We start from the raw sequence: 18,326 nt of genomic DNA, 5'->3' as shown, positions 1-18,326 counted from the left end.
GGCACGATGTTGTTTGGTTTAATGTCTTTATAAAAATATTTGAAAAGAAAGATATGGAAAATGAAGGGAGAGTGTTGTGGATTTAAAAACATGTGTATACACAGATACACAATTTATTCAAACTTTAGACAAGACGTTTTCTTCCTGGGAGTGGAGAGTCACCAGGGCGGGAAGTCCGCTGCAGGGATGAACAAAAGCATGGCTGCGCGATAGTATTATCTTTGCAGCAGCAGCAGCAGCAGCGCCCTGACGGAGGGTTGCGGCGACTGTCTAGTCTATCACACCGCATTTCTGGTAGTGACAACCTCCGTTATTCTGTCAGCTCAGCCTACTAAGTGGTTCCCTGCGTTCTGACTGGTCACCTTGTCTCCGTTACACGGGGAGGAGAAAAGATAAAGGTGAATTGAGCCAAGTGGGATACAAGGAGATTCCTCCGCTTTGGGACCGGCGTCGCCCCATCCTCTGGGAAGTGTTGAGCGGGGAGAATTCAAGGACCGTACTTAACCCAGAAAACACTAAGTCCTCTGAATTAGCTGCTACGCCTGGGGAAGGCAGAAAAGTCTTAATCGTCCCTTCCCAGCAGGGACCAAGAAAGACCAGTTAGAGCGAGCCTGGCCGGATCACGCGAGCCCCGGACCCCTCCGATCCTTCAGAGCCCGCGCCGGGCAGACTAGAGGTCAAATCAACAGGCTCGACCGCAGGGCAGCCCTCCCACTCTCCCGTGCGGTCCGCAGCTCGGATTCGGAACGACCACCGCTAACACTGCAAGGCTGTAAGGCTGGGAGGGGGCGGGTCCTGAAGGGGGAGGGAAAAGGGGCGGGGCAGAAGAGCCGAGGAGTATGTCGGGAGGTGTAGCTCCACGAGTCCCAACAGCAAAGCTGTCCCAGCCCCGCCAATAGATTGGGACTACTACTCCCAGGAGTCCGCGCGCCCTACCGGAGCGTCCATGCGCAGTGGGAGCCACTTTGTAGCCTATCAGGCGAGGAGAGGGTGATGTCACCTGCGAGTTAGTAACCTACGAGCGGCTGTGAAGGAAACTGTTTAACCGGATCCCATTGTACCCAGAGTGCAGAGCCGCCTTTCCAGCATGCAGGGGCTGCTCAGGTAAGGGGGACGCGCCTCCTTGCCCGCCGAACTCATTCATTAAGTGGCACCGCTCAGTGGTGCGGGGGTGGGCGTGCTTCCGTGGGCCGGGCACTGAGTTCGCGGCGCGCTCTCCCGCTGCCTTCCCGGAGCTCCCGGGCCAGTAGGTAAATATTAAACCCGTCCTTCAGGTTGGGTCTGGGTGGGAACGGGACCGAGACAGCTCTCGGCTGCCTAGCTGGGGGTGGGAAAATGGCTGCAGCGCAATGCAAACCGAGGCAGCAGGGAGGAAGATGCCCCCAAGGACGGGGGTCCCTCCCTTCTTTCTTTCTAAGGCGCCCTGCTGGCCGGGGAGCCGGCGGGGTAACACTCGCTGCCTTGCTGCAGGCTCCCCAGGGCTGGGGCCGCGGGTACTGCAGCGGCGGCCGGGAGCTCCCGGCCCGGCGGCTCCGAGAGGGAGAACCCCGAGGCAGGCTTGGTGGACACGGCGGTGGCGACAGGGAAGGAGGGACTCGTGTACTCGTTCGCGTCCGAGCAGAGCCCCCAGTACCCCTGGCACCCTCACTTCCAGTCCCATTCGAAAGGGACGGAGCGCCTGTAATTCAGACTAAGTTGGACCTAAATGTTTCAAAACAGAGAGAAGGGCGATCGGGCTTTGCGGAGGGAGAGCGGGGTGTTGGCGGCCGGGGAAGCTGCGCCGCCTGCGAACCCGGTTGTGAGGCACCGCAGAGGACTCCTGCCGCCCGTCCCTCTCGAGAGGGCACATCTCAGTCTCCACGGTGCCTTGGCATAGAGCACCTGGGCTGGGGCGAAGCGCCTGCCCTGAAGCCCTGGGCCAGGAGGTGGTGGCGCGGGGGTGGGGGTGTCGGATAATCTAATGATTAGGCTCGCTGTGGAGCAGAAGGGCTGGATAATCGGGTTTACCCAGCTGGTGCTGAAAGCCAACTGCTTGTGATCGGCTTGCCCTCTGACTGGAGATGTGCACGAGGCCCAGAGCTCTCAGTCCTCTGGATGTTCTTTCCCTTTCCCTAGTACCTTCATTTGTTCGTTTACTCATTCATCAAACCCTGCTAAGGTCTCAAGTTGTTCACGGCCTGGCTTTGCGGAGCTACCTCTCTCCCCATAACATATTTAGTGATGCCTGAACTCCATTTCCCTCTCCTTCATCTCCACTTTCTGGAGGGCATCAAGAGCAAATGCCACCCGTGACCGTTTTTGCTCTCGTAGAGCTGGTAGTTTCTTGAGATTCGAGCAGGACCTAGTGAATTGAAGCGGAGTTGCCTGCAAGATGAATCCCGTTGCCATGGCGACTCCTGCCTTCGGAATCTTAGCTGCTGCCACTGCTGTTTCGATTCGATGTGGCTCTGCGGGCAGCTGGGAGGGAGTGGCTAGTGGGTGTGGTCAAACGCTTGCCCTGGCCCAGCTGCTCTCTCTTCCTCGCCCCTTTCACAGCCTGGGACTCTCTCCTTTCTCTCCTAAATAGCTTGCACTCAGTTCTAGACCCCTTTCCCTTCCCCGTGCCACACCTCAGCACACCACCTCCCTCCCTGCAACTAATTGTTTGGCGCCTTTTTCCTGAGGCAAACTCTGAAAATTATAATTTGAAAAATCTCTTCCTTTCGGGCTAGCCGCATCATTTCCCCAATAAGGTAGTTTATGGTGTTGGAGGCAGCTTTGTCATGAAAGGCGCCCTTCCCTGTTCTGCATAAAGAGAGTTCCCTGGTCACCAGTAAAGGCTCTCAATTTGCTCTAGGTGCAGCTGATTGGAAGTGATTAGGGACAATTAATAACGGTTGGAAGTCACTGCAGTCCCTTATGGTTCTCATAAAATCTAAAGCCAGGCTAGAGGGTACAGGTCCTTGAGGGCGAAGCATGCAGGGCCATAACCAGGAGCCTTGGGTCCTACTCTGGCTCTGTCAGTCACTAGCTACTCCCTGCTGGGGTTAACCCTTGACCTCCGGACCTCAGCCTTCTCTTTGGTAATGTGGGGAAAGGCTATAGAGGGTTTCCTAACGTTCATTCTAGGTGCAATAGCCTATGATTCTAAGATAGACTTGGTCATTGTCCTTTTTCTTCCCCCTTTCTCCCCCTCAAAGTTATCTGAAGTTAAGGGTTTAAACCTAGCTTCTGATACTGTGCCATCGGGTTATATGGGCAAGGCAACAAGTGACTATTTGTAATACTGTTTATACTACTACTACTATTATTCCAGTATCTGGACCCTTCTAATTATACTTTAGTATTATAAATAATTGTTTAGGTTTTGCCTTTTTATAGATTCCTAATGAATGCAGTTATTTCTAATTGCATTAAGTGTAATTGACTTATACAAGTATTTTGTTTCCCCTCTGCTTGCATTTTATACCAACGTGCATTATCACAGATGTTGCAATTTGGGGGGAAGGTGTGTATATGAGAGTGTCTATGCATGTGTATCTGTAGTCAGGTAAATGCTTGGGATTGCTGTGTGCTTGGTGGTTGACACTATCTTATTTTAAGTAGGTAGCTACATCCCATCCCCATGAGGAAACAGGATCAGAAGTTGTCACTTTTTTTCCCCTGGAACTTATCATTAAATGAAAATTTCCTTCATTCTTCTGCTTGTCTACCCTACTAGATTATAAGCTCCTTGAGGGTAGGGTCTTTGTTTTGTCCTTTTCTATCTCCCCAGCATGTTTAGAGCAGTTCGTTGATTTGTAGGTCTTTAATAAATATTTGTTAAGTGAATATTAACTAGCAGAACTATGATTGGAGATCCAAGGTGTGTATTATTTCCACTGATAGTTCTGTCATCTGTGGTAATATTCCCCTTAGCTTTCTATCAAGCAGTTTCATTTCATCATAAACCAAAACTTGTCGGCATAAAAGGCTTTCTGTGGATTTGAAGTAGACATATTTCCTAATTATTTGCTTTTAGAATACATTCACTCACATAGACTGTTTCTTTCTAGTTACAATTTCTTATTACCCTTTAACTAGGCATTTCTAGATTTCTCTCAGTTGCACTATCCTTGGCCCAGATAATCTTCCCAGGAGGTGTATGACACGTGATTAGGGAGAGGCACCAAGAGAAAGATACCTAGAAGCTTTTGCCAGGCCACCAGTGTCTCCCAGCTCTTCTGACAGACAATAGTCCTCTCACCTGAGGTGAAGCCGTTCTGTAAACAGGATCAGTTGTTTCAGGCTGGTTGATGTGAAAGAAATGCCAAAGAACATTTGCCTAATATTTGTAACATGTTATCATCTAGTAGTCGGATTCTGTGGGTTTTCAGGAGCATAAATTAGTAAATTAGTGAGGAGGTGTGATAATGAAGAGGGTGTGGTCGGTCACGTCTTTGGGTGGTGCTTACAGGAGCACCATGAGTACGTGCTAAGGAATTTGAATCCTGGTTTTCTTGGTTTGTGGACATGTTCTGCGTGTTAAGGGGTGTGTGTGTGTGTGTGTGTGTGTGTGTGTGTGTGTGGTTTTGAGCTACTTTGTTTAAAAGGCTGCTTTTAGTGTTGGCACTATGGTCCTTAAAACAAATAAGGTGTTTACAAACAAAACAGTTCTGATTGAAAGTGTTTCATTTTGTAAATATTTGGGAGATGGCATAAAGAGAAGCTTGAGGTCTTCTGTGAAAACACTTTAAAGTTGCAGCTGTTGGACCAGAGGAAACATGCTTTTCCAACAAAGCTTGGTACCCTTCAGTGCCTTAGGTGTTTGGTTCAGGAAATAATCACAGAGCTTGTAACTGCTGTGGGGCCCTGCCTGGCTTCAAGCCGTGCTCTGGTATTTCCAGTGTTAAGTCTATCCCTATATTGCCCGAAACAAAGCAAGGTGTCCAACGTGGGTTAGCAAACTTGTTTTCTCTCTAGAGGGGACACCAGTCAAAATGAAAGTTCTATATTCTGTTGTGATTTTTTTCTCTTTGGATGAGGAATATGGTGACTTATTTTGGTATTACAATTTCTAACTTGGTGATAGAGGTAATCTTCTAAATGAATACCTATCTTAAATATGCACAGCATCTGTTGTAGTGGTTTCAAGACCTCAAAGTTTAGAGGAAATTGATTGCACAGGTACTACTTAAGAAATTGGTACTGAGAGCATTTTCTGTATTTCTGTATGTGGCTTGGAGGTAATGTCTGGTTGACAGATCAGGCTAGGGTGGATGATACCCCTCTTGAAGATGCATTCACTTAGCAAGAGTACTGTCTTTTATGTAGATTGTATTATTTAGAGTGGCTGAGGCTGCTGATAGAGACCAGCGTTGAAGCGTGGATCTGAATCATACCCCCTTTCTCTGAGCTGTCACCTCGTTTGTAGCCCCACTGAAACAGGGACAGACGAGCATGAGATTGAAATTGATTTTAGTGACCTGTATTTCACTCCAGCAGATTTTTTTTTTTTCAGAAATAAAAGGTTACCTTTTAATTTTTTAATATCCTTTCCACTGTTCTAGGAGCAGGGAGAGAACAGAGCATTCCAGGGAGAGTTTGCATTCATAGTCCACAAGTTTGCATACATAGAACATGTGTCTAAAAATGAACTGAATGTGAAGTCCTAGAAGTACAGCAACAAGTGTACAGAGCCTTCCCCATCACTCCCAATTAATCTGGGGTTGCCAAATACACCTTCAGCTTTGGGGAGCTTGTTTTCCTCATTGATGTTTAAGCGTTCCTGGTTTTTACTCTGTGACTTTCTGCAGTAATGGCTGTCCACATCTGCAATGTGCATCCCTCTGAGTGTCTGGATTCTCTTGTGCTTTCATATCTAGCTCAGGTGCCACAGCTTCCAGGAAGCTTTCCCTGCCCTTCCTCCTTAAAGCACTTAGCCTGACCACACAACACTTACAGCTAATTTGATACTGATATTGTATGTGAGGTGCCTACCTCATGCCAAGCCCTTTCTAATACTTTCCATGGGCTATGTTATTGACTTCACAAAATTATACAAGATAGATACTTTTATTGCCATGTTCTAGATGAGGAAACTGAGGCACAGAGAAGTTAAAGAACTTGCCCAGCTTAGGCCACACAGCCTGTAAGTGGCAGACCAGGTTAGGGACCCAAGCAGTCTAGTTCTTTATACATCCTGATGTTGTCTGGTTTCTAACTTTCTGGCATGTTATTCTCTTCTCTGCAACTGGAGTTTGGGGAATCACAGCTTCCTTTGAGTCTCTTAATTCTCAGACAGTGCTGGGTCAGTAAGTCCTGGGTTAATTGAGAGTACAATGACTTCTTCATGTCATGGGTTCTTACAGCCTGATTTTCTGGAACAGAAAATGTGTGAGATTAAAAATGTTGCTTTTGAGTATTTAAATGATAAAACTTTTTGGAGCTTTTTTTTTGCTGTGCAAACAATAGACAAATTATTTGAAAAAGGAAATGCTCTTATATTACAGCTCTAAATCTATTTGGAGCCTGTCCAGCATTAGACCCTATTTGTTAAGTGAGATAACTTTTCACTGGGTTGAATCCCTCATCTGATAAAAGATCTTCTCACTCAGAACAGGGCCACAGAAGCCTGCATTGAGAGTTAAGAGGGCCCATAATTTCTCAGCTTCCCTCTTCCCTGTAGTCTTTTAACATAAATTGTGAAAGCTCTTTTGAAAAGAAAATAATGAACACTTGAGCAGTAGTCAAACATGTAATCTAATATCGGATAGCCTTAGATATTAAAATAAACTTCTTCCCCCCCACCTCAGAAGAGATACTTTTATTTATTTTTATAGTGGAGCAAATTTGGTGCCAAATAAACAATTTCTATTCTTTTAAACCATAACCACAGTTGTGAATTAAATGGGGAAAACTAGGGAAGCAAGTTCAATTTCCAATGCAGTTGGTGCGATTTCCTGACTTACAATAGATCTTTTCCTTTTGGCTTAAAACTAGATATTGTGCCACTTAGACAATATTTAATGAAGACAATTGACTAAAACACAAGGAAATAATAGGAAAGCTATGCCTTAACAGCATATTGCCAGGAAGGGAAACATGAAAACAAAAGCCTTGTTAGCCATTAGGCTACACAATCGTAAAATTTTTTGAACAGACATTTATTTCAGAAGATTTTTTTTTCTTAATCATTCATCTTGTTATACTTTTTTTTTTTCTTTGAGGCAGAGTCTTGCTCTGTCGCCCAGGCTGGAGTGCAGTGGCACGATCTCGGCTCACTGCAAGCTCTGCCTCCAGGGTTCACGCCATTCACCTGCCTCAGCCTTCCGAGTAGCTGGGACTACAGGCATCCGCCACCATGCCTGGCTAATTTTTTGTATTTTTAGTAGAGACCTCGTGATCCACCTGCCTCAGCCTCCTAAAGTGCTGGGATTATAGGCGTGAGCCACTGCGCCTGGCTTCATCTTGTTATACTTTTAAAGTATGTCATTCACCTTTAGTAATAACCTGGGTTTATTCTGTTCTATAAATTACGCCAGGATTGGGGTTTTAAGGCTACCTGTATTTCTGCTGGCACACAATTAAGGTCACCTATTAAACTGGTCTTTGTCATTTTTATGTCTAAAAAAATACCTGCAGTGTGATTGGAAAATGTTGCCCATCTGATAGACTTCCTGAATTTAGGGAGTAGATAGCCCTGATCCTAGCTTTGGGCATTGTTGGGGTAATACAGATGCCCATCTTTTATTTTCTGAGCTGGGGTCTTATATTCTGGCTTGTTGGCTAAGCTCAGTTTGTTAGTGACATACAAACCAGGTCAGGGCATGGGTTAGCTTTGCCTTATTTTGGAGCCACAAACTGTACCTGTAATTCTAGTCAGATTTTTCCTGTTTCTTTTTTTTTTTTTTTTTTTTTAATGAATCATGCTTTTGGGGACTAGAGTGTACATTGTGGACATATCAGTGCACAGCTATCACTACGAAGGGCAAAAAAAGGTGCCATGTTTTAAAGCGAACTGGTAGGGAAATGCTGTAAGTGAGAGGCAAGACTGCCAGCAGCTTGCTAAGGAACCGTATGCTTCTGACAGTTGTCCTCCTGTGAAGATTAGGTCAGGACTAGGGGCAGCTTCCTAAAAATTTGCCAAAGCCAATAGCCTTGATCTTCTTCCTTTCTTGGCAGAATGACAGATGCCATCAATGTGTGTTTGGTGCTACTTCTGGGCTTACTCTTCGATAAAGTTCTGGATTTTTGTGCCCAAGAAGAAGAGTGGAGGATGGTGGTCAGCATTATTCACCAGATGAGACAGATTGTTCATATGTGCCTAAGCTTAAATTTGTTATTAGTTTCATAGAGATTTGGTAAAACCAAACAGTGAAATGTTTAGACACAAGTTAGAACCCGCAGTTCTGTAACAAGAGGTTTAGATCAGAGACCCTTCTAAATCCCCAGAATTTATTACAAAATTAGTTGTAAGAAATTGGCTGGGCATGGTGCCTCACGCCTGTAATCCCAGCACTTTGGGAGGCCAAGGTAGGTGGATCATGAGGTCAGGAGATCGAGACCATTCTGGCTAACACAGTGAAACCCCATCTCTACTAAAATTACAAAAAATTAGTCGGGCATGGTGGCGGGCGCCTGTAGTCCCAGCTACTCGAGAGGCTGAGGCAGGAGAATGGTGTGAGCCTGGGAAGCAGAGCTTGCAGTTAGCCGAGATCGCTCCACTGCACTCCAGACTGGGTGACGGAGGGAGATTCTGTCTTAAAAAACAAAAACAAAAACAAACAAACAAAAAAACTAATTGTAAGAAATTAAAGGAAATGAAACAGACAACTTAAACTATTGGAAGAATATTGCTGCATTCTCTATTTTTGAAAGTTGGTGAAATTGTGAATATGGAGAATGTCATACACTTCTGTTCAAGGCAGCCCATTTGGAGTTATTTTTTCAAATGCAGCTATAGTTAACCCATTATTAGTGGCTGCTATTTGATTTAGGCTGATGGTGGAAAAGAAAGAACAATGCCATTTCTGTTTGGTTTCCCCATCCTGTTTGTGTGGCAATCATTTCTGCATTAGAGGTACTTTGCTCAGCACTGTCAGTAATGTGAACTAAAAGTCGGAGGACATGCGATAAATAAATGCTGGAATTGAAGCCAGGGGCTGAGACTGACTGCACCATGTTCTCAGAAGTTTAAATGAACAGGCCTGCTATTATATTTTTCGTATTTTAAAAATCAAGAATAGAGATTGAACTGGAAATACTCTATGACCCATTTAGGGCTTGAGATTCTGTGAGTAGGTGACACTTCCAACTATAGAAGTTCTAGGAACTGTGGCAGGAAACTGCCTTGCCTATGATATTTTCTGCTAAGGGCTGGTTAAAATTTTTTTAAAAATGTATATAGTTTTACATTTAACCCAATTTCTTTTCAGGCTGTGACCGAAGTTACATTTCTTCCATACCTTTCCTTTTCCTTCTCTACTCCCTGCATTGCAGCTTGACAGTTCTGTGCTTGTGGCTTCTCTGTGGGCAGGGTGAGATGGCTGTTTCCAGTCTGCCAAGTGCCGTATCTTGGGAGCCCCATCACTGACCTTACAGAAAAGCATGTCTTCCCCCCTTAACCCTCTAACTTAGAATGAGAGCTGTGAGACAGCTGGGAGAGGAAGGCTTAGATTGTAATTCTCTCAAGCTCAGATTGTTTTTCTGACGAACAAGTTGAGGGAAGTAGGTAGAGGGGAGGACAGAGAGAGTTACTGGGTTTCACCTCTCTTATCATTTGTTTCCTGCTGGATGGCCTTTGTTTATGCTGTCTCTTCAGGCCAGGAATTCCTCCAACAGAAAGTATGCGTACGCTCGGGGACATTCATATCGGGGCTTCCTTCTTCTTGCATTTCCATTTGCTGATTGCCTGTCTTATTTTTTTAAGGCGTAGTCTTGCACTGTTGCCCAGACTGGAGTACAGTGGCGCAATCTCGGCTCACGGCAACCGCCTCCTGGGTTCAAATTATTTTCCTGCCTCAGCCTCCCGAGTAGCTGGGATTACAGGCACCTGCCACCATGCCCAGCTAATTTTTCTATTTTTGGTAGAGACGGGGTTTCACCATGTTGATCAGGCTGGTCTCGAACTCCTGACCTCGTGATCCGCCTGCCTCGGCTTCCCAAAGTGCTAGGATTACAGGCGTGAGCCACCGTGCCTGGCACCATTTGCTGATTTGCCTTTCTTCTCTACAGCCTGATCTGAAAGGAGAGGTGGAGATACTTAACCTGCTTTTAATGCTTCTGTTAGGGGATAAAGAGATTTTTAAACAGTGATCTGGGACAAACGTGGATGACTTTTCTAATGAGGAAAGAGGATAATGCTGAGTAAATGTAGATTTAATTTACATGTAACTTCTGTTTGGTACAGAGTTTAATCACACATGTTTGACACCTTGAATGAAATCTCTTCACCTGTCTCTTGGTGCTTTGCAATTGCACAGAGGGAAAAGACACACTGTTTGATTTTTAGGTTCAGTTTGGGTAATCGTGGCAATTCCTTTAAACTCTCTGGGCCTCTCTTTTCTCATTCACAGTGTATTCACATAGAATAAGCTATTTTCTGGATAAAAATTCTAAATTTTTGGAAAGACAGTATCCTCTTAAAATAATGACCTCACTTATGTGGCATTGTGTAATTGTCAAAGTAATATCCATTGAGTTTCCCTAAAATGGAGATCAGTGAGGGAGAACTCCGATTTTTCGCCTCCAGTTTTCAACCTTGGCCGCCCCTGCCTTGGCACAGTGTCCTGAGATCCTGTTCTTGGCTGGAGCTAATCCCACATGATCTGATCCCCAGTCTCTTCTCAACTGCACAGCTCAGGAGTTCTGTAGGATATAAGGGATGAAACTCAACAGGGTCTTTTGGTGATCATACGGTTCTGTTTAAATTGATCATCACTTTATTTTTTTAGTTTCTACTTAATTTTTTAAAAATTTGACATGAGATCTTGAACTCCTGGCCTCAAGTAATCTTCCCGCTTCAGCCTCCTGAGTTGCTGGGATTACAGGCGTGTGCAACCGTGCCGGGCTGATCCTCACTTTAAACTGGAGTCTGACCACCAGGGGGTCCACAGAGTGAATGTAGCCGGCTGTCCATGTTTTGCTAGGCCAGCACAGCATTATTTTTAAAAAGGAGTGATATTTTAGTGAGCGTTTATATTCTGATTTGTCACAGACCTTACCACCCTCTAGTGCCTAATGCACAGCCACTTAGTTTATGTGATATTTATCTCCTTGGCCCTTGAAGGCATTGAGTTTGTGATTCCTATTTTCAACTAAATTAAATTGGGATAAATGTCTCTTCAAAGGTTTATCTAGCAGTGGGCTGGCAGATGACCCACTTTAGTATTCTAACCCAGAGTTTCCCAACATGAGCACTCTTGAAACTTGAAACTGGATAATTATTTGTTGTGAGGCAGATTGTGCTGTGCACTGTAGGATGTTTAACAGCGTCCCTGGCCTCTACCCACTAGATGCCAGTAACATCCTCTCCTCCAGTTGTGACAGCCCAAAATGTCTCCAGACATTGCCAAATGTCCCCTGGGGGCAAAATCACCCCTGGTTGAGAGCTATTTGACAGAGTTTTGGATGGTCTGAAGACTTTAATCATTGAACCAAGCCTGGATATTTAGGGATAAATTGGAATTCATCTGGGAAACTGTGCCACCCTGCTGTTTTTATTTATTTGGGCAGTTGGTTAGAGCAAAGTAAAGGTCAGTGGATTAGACCCTTTAGGGTCACTTCTCCATTCTTCCATGACCACAGCCTGGGAGGCCAGCCACATTTTAAGGACGTGTCTTTGGTCACAACAGGAGACTTTGTGAGACACTGATGCTGGGTCAGGGTAAGCCCAGCAATTCTAGCAGGTAAACAGCTTTGAAGCCCATGGCCTGTGTTGGTAGGTCAGTAATGCTATCTGTGGGTAAGGAGGAAGAGGCTTTGGGGAAAGGGAAGGCCAACTCTGTCATTATTGTCAAACACCAAAATGCTTTAGAAAAAAAACCTTAAGCTTTAAAAATGACAGCTTATCTCAAGTCAGTAGTGTGGGAAGCGTTCTGAAGAGGTGATGTTCCATTCTTTTTCCTCCCCCAAACAAGAATGTTTTTTAAACTTGACTAAAACTTGGGCTTTGGCAACACTGAAACTTGCCTTGCCTTTCAGAAAAAAACCTTGATAAGATTTTCAGGATACAAAACGAAAATGTTATAAGGTTTTAAAAACCAACCCAAGTTCCTTTCTTGAGCAACTAATGCAAAGATAATGCCTAAGAAAGCATATATTTTCATATAAAATGTAAAACAACGTTCCTTCGCAGTTGGATAGGTGGGACTTCTGAGGATATCCAAGCCTCTTCTGCTCTGTCTGGTCTTGTAGTTCTCCGCCCTGGATACACATCAGAATGTTCCCAGTTAATTTTAAAAAAGAGATGTTTAGGGATGCTGACTCAGTAAATGTGGAGTTGGGGCCCATTCTACAGGATTCTGAAAGATCTCCAAGTAGTCAGAGCACGGTGGCTATGCACTTTGGGAGGTGGGCAGATCACGAGGTCAGGAGATCGAGACCATCCTGGCTAACACGGTGAAACCCCGTCTCCACTAAAAATACAAAAAATTAGCCGGGCGAGGTGGCGGGCGCCTGTAGTCCCAGCTACTCGGGAGGCGGAGGCAGGAGAATGGCGTGAACCCAGGAGGCGGAGCTTGCAGTGAGCAGAGATTGCACAACTGCACTCCAGCCTGGGCGACAGTGAGACTCTGTCTCAAAAAAAAAAAAAAGAAAAAGAAAAAAAAAATCCCCAGGTAATTCTGACATTCAACAAAAGGGGAAAATAGGTGAGAAGAGTGAAAGATCTTGGGTTCGGGAAATGGAGTTATAGTTGCAGATGTGGGCTGGGTTTGGCTGCCTAGCTGGTTAAGTGCACAGCTTTGTTTTTAAAAATTCCATGTCCGGCTGGGCATGGTGGCTCATGCCTGTAATCCCAGTACCTTGGGAGGCTGAGGTGGGTGGACCACCTGAGGTCAGGAGCTGGAGAACAGCCTGGTCAACATGGCGAAACCCTGTCTCTACTAAAAATTAGTTGGGTGTGGTGGTGGGTGCCTGTAATCCCAGCTACTTGGGAGGCTGAGGCAGGAGAATTCGCTTGAACCCAGGAGGTGGAGGTTGCAGTGAGCCAAGATTGTGCTTCTGCACTCCAGCCTGGGCAACAGAGCAAGACTCCATCTCTGTGCCCTGCCCCCCTCCAAAAAAAAAAAGTAGCTGAGCTTGGTGGTACACATCTGTAGTCTCAGCTACTCGGGAGGCTGAGGCAAGAATCACTTGAACCCAGGAGGTGGAGGTTGCAGTGAGCGAAGATGGTATCACTGCACTCCAGCCTGGACGACAGTGCCAGATTCTGTCTCAAAAAAAAAAAAAAAAAAAAAAAAATCATGTCCATTTAGGTGTGACTATTTAAAAAGCATTTTTTAGAATTTTGAATTTGTGAAAAGGAAAGGTCTTTTACCTGTCATATAGTGTGCACTACCTGATACACTGAACCTAATGCTTCTAATAATGTTGAAGCTCTATTATATTTTGGCAGGTTTAACTGAAAAACCTCTAAATCTGTAGATGAATCAATTTACATTTTAATCTACTGTGTAAAAGGAGGAAATAAACTACCCATTCACAAATAGTCAATACCATCAGCATCCTTGAGATAAAAATTGAGTGGGAGAGTAGTAGTAAATGCTTTTCTTAGCCTTCCTTCTAGAGAAGGATCTAAAATAATCTAGAAAGGATCTAGGTTCTTTCACAGCTACCTCTGTGAGCTTCCTGTGAGACCCTCCTCTGGCTTCATAGAAGTGGGCAGGTCTGTTTCAAGTTTCCCTCCTTTGTCTGTTCCATGTTGCCAGCACTACATCTCATGGAGGACCTTATCTTTGGCCCAGAGTTATAATGACCCAAGCGGGTGGGAGATCAAATAAAATGGCTTTAAAAAAGAATTTCAGATCCAGGCTTCTAGCAAGCATAGCAGAAGCAAAGAAAATGGCTGATTTTTAGGGAAAAATATACTTGGCAATTTATGGACTATCCCATAAACCATAAAAGCAACACCTTAAAACATCATTCATTTGTTAACTTGCTACTTAAAAAATGTTTTTAGTGTTGAGCATATACATTTCAGAATGCTGTATGTTCTTAGAAAAATCCCCAACTTTTTCCTTTGTAGTACAGAAGTCTTGTTTTACTTGACTAAAGCTCAGATCATCCTCTGTCTTCAGCTTCTGAAGTAAACATTACCTGTGCAATAGGTGAAGAGTTTCCCCAATGAAACGCTCTTTGCTTTCCCTGGCAGGTGCTTTCTTGTTTTGCTTATTTGGAGCATGTTCATTTTTTTTTTTTTCAAAGGAATGTTTATAGCACCAGTTATGGAAGTTCTACAATCCCAAATCAGTTTTTAAGATATTTGTTATGCCTAGGGTCAAATCTTCTACCTCCTGTTCTTTTCTTTCCTAAATGTTGATTTTGAGTCTTGAATGCCCAAGGTTTTCTGCTACTAGGGAAATGTGTTTATGATCCCATCAACACCAAATGAGTACCCAAACATTTGGCAATTTAATTTTTAATAGTGTTTCACAGAGGATCATGAATCCAAATTTGAGAAACCTTGAGCTACATAATCCCTGTTAAATAAAATATTTCTTATCCAACACAGTTAGTTTTATAGGCAAGAGTTCATACTTGAATGCTCCTAAACTTGAATCTCCTAAAACCCACCAAATTGTACAGTGTATATGGATGAATTTCATGGTACACAAACTATATCTCAAAATAAAGCTATTATTGAAAAACATTTAAAAGAATCAGACTAAGTAGAATCTTAGTTTTTTAGGCCTTAGGGATAATATTACTTTCCCATTTGTTATCTTCATGTACATCTCATTTTTTCCTGTAAATAAACAGAGTATGACATGCACAAAGGATAGTTGTGGCAATTCCGTAATATTTATGGACCACTTGAGATATGGGAATCTTTGTTATAAAGAAATTTTTGTTATAGTGGAATCTGGTCCATGTTTTTCTCATACATCCTAATCATGAGCTAGGGTATTAGAGGATAAAAAGCTTTGTTATACTTTATACCTGCTGTGATGACAAGCTAAGATTTTGGTGATGCCTTTGGCTTGGTCACAATGTGCTTTAAATGTGTTCATTTGATTGTTTTGCAGCATGTTTCTGCTGTAGAAGTCTTCATATTGTAAAAAGCATTCAAGTATGAACTCTTGCCTATAAAACTAACTGTTGGATAAGAAATATTTTATTTAACAGGGATTATGAAGCTCAAGGTTTCTCAAATTTGGATTCATGATTCTCTGTGAAATACTGTATTAAAAATTAAGTTGCCAAATGTTTGGGTACTCATTTGGTGTTGATGGGATCATAAACCCACGTGCAAAGGTAGGCCTTGAGATACTGTGGTGTTATTTGGTTATCAAATGCTTATGAAGGTCTATTAGTTTTATTATGGCATAATAAATTACCACAAACTTAGTGGCTTAGTAGTCTGCATATGCTATGGCTAGATTCTCTGCCCAGGGACTTAGCAGGCAAAAATCCAGGTGTCAGCCAACACACTGTAGTCTTCAGCTGGAGCTCAGGGGCTTATTCCAAGCTCATGAATTGTTGTCAGAATTTACTTCCTGTGACCATAGGACTGAGGACCACTAGCTGTGGGCCAGGGACTGCTTTTAGCTTCTAGAGGCCACCCATATTCCCTTCCACATGGCCCACATTGGCAGTTCACAGTGTGGATGTTTGCTTTCTTCCAGGCCAGGTGGAGAACATCTCTGATTTTTTTCCATGTAATCAGCAGGAGAAAAGACTGATATTGAAGGGCTCACCTGATTAGGCCAAGCCCACCCAGGGTAATCTACTTTTGACCATATAATGAAACATAATCATGAGAGTGGTATCTTGTCATAGTGACTGGTTCCATCCACATTTAAAGTGGGGAAGGAGATTATATGAGGGCAAGGGTAATGGGGTATCATTTAAAGTTCTGCCTGTCGTATCAGGTAACATACATTTATGCCATTATACTCTTGATGATTATTAAAATGAAAACGCAAAATCTAAAAAATCATCAGAATGGGGCTGGTGCGGTGGCTCACACCTGTAATTCCAGCACTTTGGGAGGCCAAGGCAGGCGGATCACTTGAGGTCAGGAGTTCGAGACTAGCCTGGCCAATATGGTGAAACCTCTCTCTTAAAAAAAATAAAAAATAAATAAATAAAAATAAAAATGAATGGCAACTCACAAATATGCTTCACAACTCCCTCTGTCTTCCTGAAATGATCCCCTCATCAGATTTATTGCTTCCTGTTGCTACTTTTTTTGTTTTATGTGGAGTGAAAATGAAGATTTTTAAAATGTTTTGTTTTATTTTTTTATTTTTTTTTGAGATGGAGTCTTGCTCTGTTGCCCAGGCTGGAGTGCAGTGGCACAATCTCTGCTCACTGCAAGCTCCGCCTCCCGGGTTCACGCCATTCTCCAGCCTCAGCCTCCTGAGTAACTGGGACTACAGGCGCCCGCCACCACGCCCGGCTAATTTTTTGTATTTTTACTAGAGACGGGGTTTCACCATGTTAGCCAGGATGGTCTCTATTTCCTGACCTTGTGATTCGCCCGCCTCGGCCTCCCAAAGTGCTGGGACTACAAGCGTGAGCCACCATGCCTGGCCACGTTTTATTATTGAACGCTTCCTACACATAGACATAGAGAAACTAATATAACTAGTATGAGAATCCTCCGTGTTATTTTGTCCTGTAGAATTTTCCACAGTCTGGAACTCTTGTTACAGCATGATTTTCTGTTTCCTCTAGTTCCTGTAAATTGGTTAAAGTGAAAGTCATTGATGTCTTATACTATCTGGTTACTAGAGGTAGAAAAACTATGTGATAAAAAACATAGTTTTTTTAATCATAAACAGTTTTTTTATCACAAAAAACTATGTGATAAAGTATGTGATAAACATAGTGTGTATTGGCAAAATTTACTAGGTCCATGTATATAGAGATATTTCAAGAAGCATATACATTTAGCAGTAAAGCAAATGTCAGGTTTTCCAGATTCCTATTATTGAGAGCAGTTTAAGTTTGTATATATTTACACTGTATTAATTTGTTCAAAGTTCTTACAGAAAATGGATAACATATTGTAAGTATATTAAGTGATGTTTGGATTTGCTGAGATCTTTGACCTGAGTGGTGTTTGTTGAGTCAGGTTTTAGCTTCTTTAAAAGAAAAAAAAAATTCTTAAAGGAGAAAGACATTTGAGTTTTGAGTTTTGGAAAATGAGCAGATTTAAAAATTGAGGTCATGAAATAATTACTTTTTTACAGTGAGCCTTTGCTAGTTATTTCATATCTGTAGGCTCTCCAAAGACATGTCTTTTGTCCTTAAAGACATGATATGCTATATTTAAATTCTTTACCATTGGAATATTCTATTTTTAAAAATGCAACACTTTATATTGTGTTAAGAGAATAATTTTATATGGTTGTCACTAAAGGAAAATAGAAGAGGTTATCTAACTTAAACTTCATTTTGTAGGAAATGACAGCCTTGGGATGAGATAAACAATAATACAGTAGGTTAAAAGAGAGGATGGCCAACTTTTTCTGTAAAGGATCAGGTGTTTTTGTTTGTTTGTTTATTTGTTTTTGTTTTTTTGAGACAGGGTTCAGGGTGGGACCTCCCTGAGCTCAGGTGATCCTCCCACCTCAGCCTCCTGAGTAGCTGGGACTACTATGCCTGCCTAAATTTTGAAAATTTTTCATAAAGGCAGGATCTCACTATGTTGCCCAGACTGGTCTCGAACTCCTGGGCTCAAGCAGTTCTCCCACTGTGGCCTCCCAAAGTGCTGGGATTACCGGCATGAGCTACTGCACCTGGCCTTCAAAGTGTTCTAAACTATGTGCAAATGGAGAACCTGAAGAGATTTTTGCTTAACCTCTCTTGATACATGTAAGTGTAGTTCACTTGATCATTCTGGGGCTCAGGTATTTTTTTTTTTTTTTTTTTTTTTTTTTGAGACGGAGTCTTGCTCTGTCATTCAGCTTGGAGTGCAGTGGTGCGATCTTGGCTCACTGCAAGCTCCGCCTCCTGGGTTCGTGCCATTCTCCTGCCTCAGCCTCCTGAGTAGCTGGGACTACAGGCACGTGCCACCACGCCCGGCTAATGTTTTGTATTTTTAGTAGAGACAGGATTTCACTGCGTTAGCCAGGATGGTCTTGATCTCCTGACCTTGTGATCTGCCTGCCTCGGCCTCCCAAAGTGCTGGGATTACT

At 43.4% G+C, this 18,326-nt stretch overlaps 1 protein-coding gene across 2 annotated transcripts in view; it reads left to right on the top strand.

Annotated features, from left to right (window-relative positions):
- Positions 1 to 946: 946 nt before the first annotated feature.
- Positions 947 to 18,326, top strand: part of DAAM1 (dishevelled associated activator of morphogenesis 1) — a 194,907-nt gene continuing 177,527 nt past the window's right edge. The window contains exons 1-2 of one of the 2 annotated variants that reach the window (XM_011989574.1): positions 1,020 to 1,104; positions 7,757 to 7,759. The gene's annotated coding sequence lies outside the window, so the exon portion shown is untranslated. Of the gene's footprint in view, positions 1,105 to 7,756; positions 7,760 to 18,326 lie in introns of both variants that reach the window. The other variant, XM_011989575.1, reaches the window with a different exon arrangement.

Source organism: Mandrillus leucophaeus, unplaced genomic scaffold, assembly GCF_000951045.1.
Source record: "Mandrillus leucophaeus isolate KB7577 unplaced genomic scaffold, Mleu.le_1.0 Scaffold359, whole genome shotgun sequence".
In the NCBI taxonomy this organism is placed as follows: domain Eukaryota; kingdom Metazoa; phylum Chordata; class Mammalia; order Primates; family Cercopithecidae; genus Mandrillus; species Mandrillus leucophaeus.
The sequence above is the reverse complement of the archived record's forward strand: the minus strand, read 5'-3'. Positions and strand labels throughout refer to the sequence as shown.